This window comes from Mizuhopecten yessoensis, unplaced genomic scaffold (assembly GCF_002113885.1).
Source record: "Mizuhopecten yessoensis strain PY_sf001 unplaced genomic scaffold, ASM211388v2 scaffold9157, whole genome shotgun sequence".
Lineage (NCBI taxonomy): Eukaryota > Metazoa > Mollusca > Bivalvia > Pectinida > Pectinidae > Mizuhopecten > Mizuhopecten yessoensis.
The window spans coordinates 1,836,415-1,846,651 of NW_018407907.1; the positions used below are offsets into that span (position 1 = coordinate 1,836,415).

The window sequence follows — 10,237 nt, forward strand, 5'->3', positions numbered from 1 at the left end:
TCCCCCTCCCCTACTCCCCCTCCCCTCCCCTCTCCTTGTGTTTTCCCTGTATCCCCCTCCCCTGACAGATGAATTGGCCAGATGTGTCTGGTTTCTACCAGCTGGTCGACTCCTCACAACCACAACATGCTGGCCAGACTAGACACTTTGAAAATTACAACCAGCAGATCAATGAGGATGGCACGGCACTCAGTTATATTGGGCCAGAAATAGTGAAGGAAAATTAAGTCTAAAATGAAAGTTATGTTAAATAATTGTGAAATATATGGGCTTACCATTGTCATAGTATATACAGAAAAATTAAGTCTAAAAATGAAAGTAATATTAAATAATTGTGAAATACACAGGCAAGATATATGCAGGCAATCAGTGTAGTTTGATTTAGGATTGAACGTCATTTTTCATACGGCATGAAATTACCATTCCATCTTTATATTTACATTCTAAATATTTATTTATTGTTGACCTTATATTTTATATAGAGGAACTTGCAGTGGAAATGTTTTAGTACAATTATTTTACGTCACCCCACCCCCGCCCCCTGCTTACCATTTTATAAAGGGGGTGAAGGGAGGAGAGAATAAATATATGTTAGCTATCGAAACTAATTTTATTTGGCTGCAGGTCATTCATGTCTAGCAGACATTCTTTTTAAACATGGAATTTAAATTATGTTATTTCTCAAATTACTGAAAATTACGATGTAACTGTGGAATGCATTAAACTGACTTTTTTTTTTCTTTTATTGAATTTTTATCACTTAATTTTATTTCTTAAAGTACAAGATAAGGGTAAAGATATTATCCACATAAAAAACATATCGGTTTTTACTAAGTTAAACATTTGATAAAATGCTAATTTTTTGTAATGAGTAAAGTATAACAAATATTGAAATTGGGCAAAAACACAATAAAAAAGATTGAAATCACGACCAGTGAAAACCTTTAACATTTTATGGCTTAAATTGTCCGGTATATCTCAAATGAAGAGGAAGTCAGCTGCATCCAGGTCGAAATTGATAGCATCGTATAAATACCTAGATCTGTCGAGTCTGCCTGATTTACAGGTTATCACTGAGGCACACATCAACTGTTGTGGAACTAANTGGGGGGGGGGGGGGATGTGTCTCTGGCAGTAGGGGTGGGATGGGGAGAGATGTATCTTTATGGTGGTGGTGGTATCTGTGATAAGGCAAGGGTTAGTATCTCTAGAGGGAAAGAGGTCAGGGTTTTGGAAAAAATATCTGACTGGAAAGGTAATATGAGGGTATGAACAAGTTTGGTTTTGTGGTTAGGGATGTTTAATGGTGGATTCAGAAGGTGGACATTTTCTAAAGGGACCTTTGTGTTGAAGGATTGAGAATGGGCAGAAGGTTGAGAGTATGTTTCTGCACTTGGGAGGAAGGAGGGGACAGTCTTGGAAAGGGTTTAGTACAGAGGTAAAGATAATTATCTATGCTAGGGAGGAAAAGGTGAGGGAAGGTGGACTTAAAATAGAATAAAGGGTTTTTGTATTGTTATGTATTTTGGAAAGAGAAAGATTTGAAATAACAGGAAAGGTTTACAAGTTGTCTGTTTAGTTTAAGGGTCAGAGAGATTATGATAGTAGGGAGAAGATAGAATAGAATAGTTTATCTGTTATCTGGTACAGGGAAAAGCCATATGTGAGCAATGTTTTCCTCCCCCTTCACCTCCTCCCCAACAGCTGGATCTGGTCTCATCTCTAATCAAACTGGAATAACAGACCTCACTCTAATATAGCTACAACACTGGTCAGAGTCCGGCCCACACACCACACTGCCCAGTGAATACATCAGGTCTCATCTAAGTGAAGGATGGGGTCTGCTTCTCATTTCGGCTAAATTGATGAAATTTGTTTGTCCTGTCATCCATTTCTGTTGAGACTGGGTATAATCAAACATTTTGCGGTCTGTTTAGTGTCGGAGGATTCGGTGGTTGTCTTTCATGTCTATTAATGTTGATTGAATGCAGTCAAGTTCATAAAGTGGTTTTCAATTTCACAGAGGTCAAGGCCGTCAGAAATTGTCATTGTCACAAGGTCAAGGTCATTTGTAAATGTCTGTATAACAGAGGTCAATGACATCAGTAAATGTCATTGTCACAAGGTCATATGTAAATGTCATTGTCGCAAAGTCAAGGTAATCTGTAAATGTCACTGTATCATCAGTGCTTATAAATTTCCAGGGTCACGGACATTGATCAGTTTTTATCATCGTCACAGATCTAGAGAAATCAGAGTTAATTAAAATACCAATTATCGTTAAGGCCATGTATGTCATTATCTATAACCATTTGGTAAGATCACAAAAGACATTGGCTGTATAGGTCAAGGTTACAGATATTGTCAAAAATTCAATTGTCCAGGTCACCAAGGTCATATCCGGTGTTACAAAGTTCACTTATATGCTATTGTCTCCTGGGATTATGCAATACAATTTTTTCTACCAGAGAAATGAAGATGATGTTTTGCTTTTTAAGAATGATTAAATCTGGCGAGGTTTTTGTTGATGAGCGTATATATAATCAATGCCAGCTGTTGCCATATTGCTGTTATGGAACAATGCCATGTGGTCATTGATGATCAATTATATATGTACATTGTTGATGTTGGTGGGGTCATCTCTGGCAAAGTGGGCAGCTGGACAGAGCCAGCCTTATAATCAGTGTTTATGTAGATGGGCTTGATTTTCAGAAATATGTCTGAGGTAATGGTGAGTGCAATACACAAAGATCTAGGTCAGTACTCATGGAAATTGCTTCTAAATATAAGATAAGGTTGTTTTTTTTGGGGGGGGGGGGGGGGGGGGGGGGGGGGGGGGTGGAGATTGAGGAAGGGGTTGTAGAGGTCTGATCAGTCTGTTGGTAGGGGTGACATTGACCTTTCCAGGGTCAAGCCACCTGCAGACGGGTGTGGTCATCCATGGGAGGGGACTAATTGTGGCAGGCAGTGACAGGCAGCAGACACTGGTGTGTTCCTGATTAGTCTGTGGGAACTAGACAGGAAACAAACACACATGTGATTCTGGTTTACTGTTGTGGGAACAGTCCTGGGCCACATACCAATGTAGGTTATAGGGACAGTCAACACAACACCACAACAGAACAGCTTAGGTTACAAGTACAGTTAACTTATGTGGACAACATTCTGTTATAGATTACAGCGATGGCCAGCTTAATGGGGACAACAACACAGATGTAGGTTACCGGGTTAGTCAACACTATGGGACAACATTCTGTTGTAGGTTACAGGGATGGTCAACTTAATGGGGACAACAAAAGATGTCGGTTACAGGGACAGTCAACACTAGGGGATACCATACTGTTGTAGGTTACAGGGATGGTCAACTTAATGGGGACAACAAAAGATGAAGGTTACAGGGACAGTCAACACTAGGGGACAACATACTGTTGTAGGTTACAGGGATGGTCAACTTAAGGGGACAACAAAAGATGTAGGTTACAGGGACAGTCAACACTATGGGACAACATACTGTTGTAGGTTACAGGGACAGTCAACTTAATGGGGACAACAAAAGATGTAGGTTACAGGGACAGTCGACACTAGGGGACAACATACTGTTGTAGGTTACAGGGACAGTCAACTTAAGGGGACAACAAAAGATGTAGGTTACAGGGACAGTCGATCAACACTAGGGGACACCATACTGAAATGAGTTTCAGGGACAGTCAGCTTAAGGTTGTAGATTACAGGTATGGTCATCTCAAAAGGATAGCATATTTCGTCTGTTATGAGATGGGACTTTCATTGATGGGGTAGAACAAGGTCGGCTAGCATGAAAAGCGAAATAATTTCTACTATGGACTAAATTGCTAGAATATGAGTTATGACCAAACTATTCAACTTATTGCATTAGAAATTATGATGGAACTATTTGACTGACCCAATTACGATTTACAAAGGAACTATTTGAAAGATCCTTGTACAAATTGTGACAGGACTATTACAGAGATCTGAATTTGAGTTATGATAAAACCGTTTTGACAGATTCTAGTTCAAAGTATGACAGAATTATTCGATAGATCTTGGTATAAGTTTTGACTGCATTATTTGTTAGAACTTGCAGTGAATTACAGAGAACTGTTTGACTAAATCAACTTCGAGATTTTTCTGTATATATTGTAATATTAAGAGAATTTCATGTAAAATAGCATGATATTAAAAAAATAACTTACGAAATATGTATAGAGATAATAGGGTTTTGTCATTGCATGACATTATCAGGTATGTGATATTAAGTGGAGTTTATGTCAAATTACATATCATAAAACAAACAAAATAACATACAAAATATGTATAGACAAGAGTACTGGTGTTTATGAAAACATGACATTAATAGCTCATTCACCCCTGAAATTCATCATGAACTATTCCAACCTTTGATTTGGAAGAGTTCAAATGTGTCCTCAGTGGTGAATGAGTTTACTGAAATATGACATTAAATAGTGACACTAAGAGGAATAGAGCACACTGTAGTGGAACGTTGATAAAGAATTTCTTCTCTTTTTACCCCAAACCTGCTATGTGATTATAGTGTGACGTATACAGGTACATGTTGAGTACATGGGTTAATCATGAAGGCGTTTCCAATGTCATGATTGAAGAGAAATGAATACCAGATTCGTAAACAAAAAGATAAAAAGCTTCCTAGGTACAGTATGTATTGGCGATATATATTTTTGAAGATAATTCACAAAGGTTTAGTGAATCAACCGATTATCTCCTACAAATGGATATACATTGCAAACACACGTCTTTAAATATGAAAGACGCGTTTTCAGCGAAACCGTTCTCGCTGGTTTAAAAGAAACAGTTTATTATATATGTTTATTTGAAACATGCGATCAAACCCAATACACATTGTAACAGTTAGTCGAAGATTTTTGCCTGAAAATTGAAAACTGTTTGAAGTTAATGAATCTGAAGATGCCATCTTTGTAAAGACTAACATGAAAGGTATATGATCTTTGTTTCCGTAACTACAAATGTCGGGTTCTTATCAATGGTGCCAAACATTAGTTATTACCATACCCTGGTCTGCGTGATTAGCACCAGATTGAATCTCAGCTCTGTGATGTGGGAGGGGCGATTAAAGGAGTTAATTACGATAAAAATATGGAGGCAGCCCTTGTGCAGAGCCCCATATATCTAATGCTCCATCCATCTTGTCGAAATTGACAGGGTGAAAAAAAAAAAAAAAGCTTGATACTGGAAAAAACACGCTTCCGAATTTGGAGCATGGGAAAACAAAAGCAAGTTTTACAATAATGAATTCCTTTTTTTACTCTGCAAGTTTTTCGAAGATGTTCGTAACATCTAATCTGTGGTACCAGTATGTTTTCGTCTTAATGAAGATTGAAAGAAAATTTACGACGAGATTTCAAGATTTTTGCTATTTGACGATACAGGTCTGCTATTTTTTATGTTGTCAGTTTAGACAGCTTCTAGCTGGTTACCCTTATAATGTGAGGTGTATGAGAGTTATTTCCCTTTATGTAATTAATCGAAACGATCCACTGCGAATGATTTAAATTTTATCAATTCATGCATTCTTAATACCTTTCAGATGTGTCATTATTTTATCGTCCAAGTCTAAACTGCTGTTCATAAGAAGATTTTTGACATTTTTTTAGTTTTAGAGAGGAACTCTTTTGTAAAAGGAGATGCATATCTTAAGCAATGTGGTATTAACATCCTTAATGTGTTATGGTAATGAAGATGGATACATTGTACAATAAATAATGTCACATGATTAATGGGATATATAAAATATTGGAATCTGTTGTATAACTGAAAATATGAAAGTTAAAAAACCCATCTTTATAAATTGTTATAGGGTCAAATACATTAGACATAATTAAATTGGATTTTGAATATATCTTGACTTTTTTTGTAAACAGAGGTCTACTGTATATAATGTTCCATATTGTACTTAATCAAGGAAGAAAATACATTGCACTTGATTGAGGAAGACATGAAAATATGTTAAACCTGTGTGTATCGTATTTGGCAAGGAGGAAATATGGCCAGGGAAACTTAAGTGTGAGAGGGAAACGCATTGTTTTGTTTTAATTCTAGGTCATGGTAACAACCATATCTAATAAAAACACAGTATTATGAAGGCGAGGTTCGACAATATGAGTAATCACACAGCTAGGCTGTATCATTTTCAGGACAACAAATGTTAGCGAATGAGTGAAAACCAAATCAAACAACAGAATGAAGATAGTGGGAAGGAAAATAGCATGATAGCAGACAGGGCTCTCTGGGACATAAAGAAGAAGAAAAAATTGAATATCTGAAAATTGGAAAATGAAGTAATATCAAGAAGAGTGAAGGGGGGAATACACTAAGGATAGAAGAATGAACAAGAAATAAAATTATTGAGATAACATAGCAACAGTAGTGTTAAGAGGAAAACGAGTTGGTTGTNGGGGGGGTTGAGAAATAAAAAAGAGCAAAGAATGAAAGAGAAAAAAGATGGAGAGAATAAAAGTGTGAAGAAGGAATAATAAAAACAAGATGAGAGGAAAGGAAAAAAGGGATAAAGTGAAAAGAAAAGAACGGATTGAAGACAGAAGTAGAAAGAAGAAAAGAAAGAAGTGAAGAATAAAGAAGTGAGAAAGAGAAAGGAATGATAAGAAAGAAAAGAAAGAATGAAGTGGGAAGGGTCAAGGGAAACAGAAAATAGAGAAGGAGAGATGGGAAGGAAGGAGGAAATAAGTAACTGGAGGGATGTGGATGTCTGAGAGATTGTGAGATGTGAAGATTGATACACAACAGCTGCTGTAGCCCCGGTTAAGTGGGTACAATCTGATGAGAGCCTGTATAGGCTGCAGGCACAGGTTGTTCAGCTTCATCACTGGCTCAGCCTCCGCAGCAGACACACACACTCCACATACTCTCACTGGAGTATTGACCACTCAGCCAGCTACAATCCCCTCTCTGGCATGTGCATCGGCCAGATTTCACTACTGGCTACAGTGTTTTGTAGCTAGTGTTGTTGTTTGTTAGTGTATCTACATTAGAAATTGTGCGAATATTTTTACAGAATTTCGGTGTTTGTTTGGATTGTGAAACAGCAGTGTGTTCTCTGTTGATATTGTCGTTGGTATATAATACTGACACATTTCATTCCATATATATCAGTAACAACACACACACTAAAAAGGGAGAAAAAAACTGCTTGGATTAACGTGACACAGGCCTACAATGTGTAAGGTAAGGTGCTGGAAATGCAATATAAATGTTGTTTAATTTCTTGTTATTTCAATTCATTTTATTTTCAAATTTTTGTGACATACTTTCGATGTGTCCCAGATATGCGATGAAAACACATGTTTATTATAATGTCTGTATGACCAGAGACCCCTTTAGATAGTAAGCTCTTGACCGCTTGAATTTATAGATGTTATGATCACAAATTATTTTGTGACATCATGTATGTATATTAGTAAGGGTTTTTTAATCTCAGATGAACTGTGTGATCCACATTGTGTCTCCGTTGCATGTGATCCATGTTGTATCTCCGGTTTGTGATCCATTTTGAATCTTACAAGGTGACCTGGTTCAGTCCACTTTGTGTCTCAGTAGACCTGTGTGATCCACTTTGTGTCTCAGGTGACCTGTGTGATCCACTTTGTATCACAGTAGACCTTTGTGATCCACTTTGTGTCTCAGGTGACCTGTGTGATCCACTTTGTATCTCAGTAGACCTGTGTGATCTACTTTGTGTCTCAGGTGACTTGTTTGATCCACTTGTGTGTCAGGTGACCTGTGTGGTGTCCAGGTGACCTGTTTGATCCATTTTGTATCTCGGTAGACCTGTGTGATCCACTTTGTGTCTCGAATGACCTGTGTGATCCACGTTGTATCTCAGGTGACCTGTGTGATCCACTTTGTGTCTCGGGTGACCTTTGTGATCCGATGACCTGTGTGATTTTATTTCTTATCTCGGGTTAAAGTTACAGTGAAATCTGTCCTGTCTTTAATGACCACTCATGGGAGATAACAGTGAGGTTTACTTAAACATATACTATAAATATCAAGAATTACGAAATGCACTCTCCAATCGCATGTTGTAATTATAGATGAGAGCTAATACAAACTGCAGGAGGATATAGAACCACCTGCGGTGTTGTTAATTAATAGGTGTTCATAGACAGATGGTATCAAAGGGTGTCTGACCACAAAACTAATGGAACAAAATGTTATGTATCTAACACTAGGGGAGACTGGCAGTAACTGGTGTATTCTGACATCATCACTCTGATATCATTGACATCCAGGAGGTCCAACGAAGAAAAAATAGACTGTCACTTCATTAGCAGTAGAATTGTAAGACTATGACGTCCATATAAGGCAAGCTGTCATTGCAGAGTTCAAACTTGAAATAACATTCGGGGCCTATTTTCTTTGTGTGAACGTAAGTTTTACCATCAATTTTAGTGACAAACATATATGCATTTTGTTACGAAACATTTCAACACTGTCATTTTATTTAAACGAACTTTATTTTTTCCATTTTTGACCTTTCATGGTAAGTTTCAATTATAAATGCCTCGGATGTGATATATGTGCAGCCTAAGTGCTATAATATAATTAAATATATAAAAATATAACATATATATGTAATATAATTAAATATATAGAAATATGATATATATATATATGATATAATTAAATATATAAAAATACATTATACAAAACACATGGGTAGCTATATTTGAATGATAATTTTCACCATTTAATCACTAGACATACTTTTGAAACTGGGTCAATCAGAAACTCAATAACCACAATACAAATGTAAACACAAATTCGTGAAATGCTAAACGTATTTTATGATTGATTAAGCTACATTTGCTTTAGTGTGCCGAATATTATCCCGACAGCTCCGTACATTGTCATTACACACTTTATCCGACCAGCTGCGTTTTATGGGCATATGAAGGCAAGTGAAATAATTGATTTCCAGAAAATGAGTTTATGTTGACTGACAGGTTTCAAATTCGTATTATACACAATATATATTGATGGAAAACCCTGGTTACATAATTTATCGGCAACTGCCACTATAAGTAAATCTAGGGGACCAAAAGCATTGATTTTATATAACAGTGATTGTAGAAATGAAGTTGAACTCACTCACCCCCCTGAAGACGCATTTGAACTCCTCCAATTCAAAGGTTGGAGTAGTTCATTATGAAATTTCAGGGGTGAGTTAGAAAGTAGTGATAATAGATCTAAATGAAAAAAGGTGAAGTATGACAAATCAATTCTGATTTTGTCATGGAATTCAGATATCCATGAAAAACTATTTACTAAAAAATAAAATTACTGCAGCACTGTTTGGAAAATTTTGACATAATTACCTGAAGGTTTAAGGTCAAGGACAAACAAAGATTTGAGCAAGTCTATAAATATAGTGTATCGTCAGAGGAGTCCAGAATGAGAAGACAGTTACAGGCATCACAAGGGGTTGCACAAATCTGTCTAGTAACATATGGAGGGGTTGTAGGCCCTCCCAGTAACAAACCTGGACACTGTATATGTGGCAAATTTAGATAAAATCACATAGGACCAGTAGCCCATTCCGGGCATAGAAACACTCATTTTATGTTCAGCTTATTCAACGCCTGTCCTCATTATCATTAACTGTACACATAAGAGACTTTAACACAAAATGCAGGCTAAAGTCAGCACCTGTACTGACAGTGTGATATATAGTTACAGTAACCAGTAGATTTAATGTTATTTTACTATAAATGTTAACCTTATTGTAGTCCCCCTGCGGGTTCAGGGATCAAAGAACTGGCCTGCTCTGATATTTCCCACTGTATGATCATATGGGATAACTAAAATGGGCAGAGTATATAGAAAATTGATCTGCTGCCCGTATTGCAAAACCCTGGATCTCTGTGGGGTTCCTTGTGCTACCTTGGCAATTTTCAAGGTTGCACTATTAAAATCAAAGATTACTCTCCTACTAACTTTATAAAAAAAAAAAAAAAAAAAAAATAAAATATATATTACCTACACTTATGTTTTCAGACATGTAATAGGAAACAAAGATTTGTTTTTGCTTGACGTTAGAATGATATAAGATTGTAATGCTACTGTGTCCAAGTTATGGGATGTCTGTGTGGTAGCTCTTTCTGCAATGAAATTACAACTCATCTCCTTCTCTCTCTCCCCC

General features: G+C 36.8%; 1 protein-coding gene across 3 annotated transcripts in view; it reads left to right on the plus strand.

The window, feature by feature from the left end:
• LOC110457455 (protein CBFA2T1-like) overlaps positions 1–10,237 on the plus strand; it is a 165,842-nt gene that overhangs the window by 136,635 nt on the left and 18,970 nt on the right. Inside the window, exon 1 of one of the 3 annotated variants that reach the window (XM_021508744.1) lies at positions 6,732–7,260. The exons of the other annotated variants lie outside the window; for them this stretch is intronic. The gene's annotated coding sequence lies outside the window, so the exon portion shown is untranslated. Of the gene's footprint in view, positions 1–6,731; positions 7,261–10,237 lie in introns of those variants that run through there. 3 annotated transcript variants of the gene reach the window in all.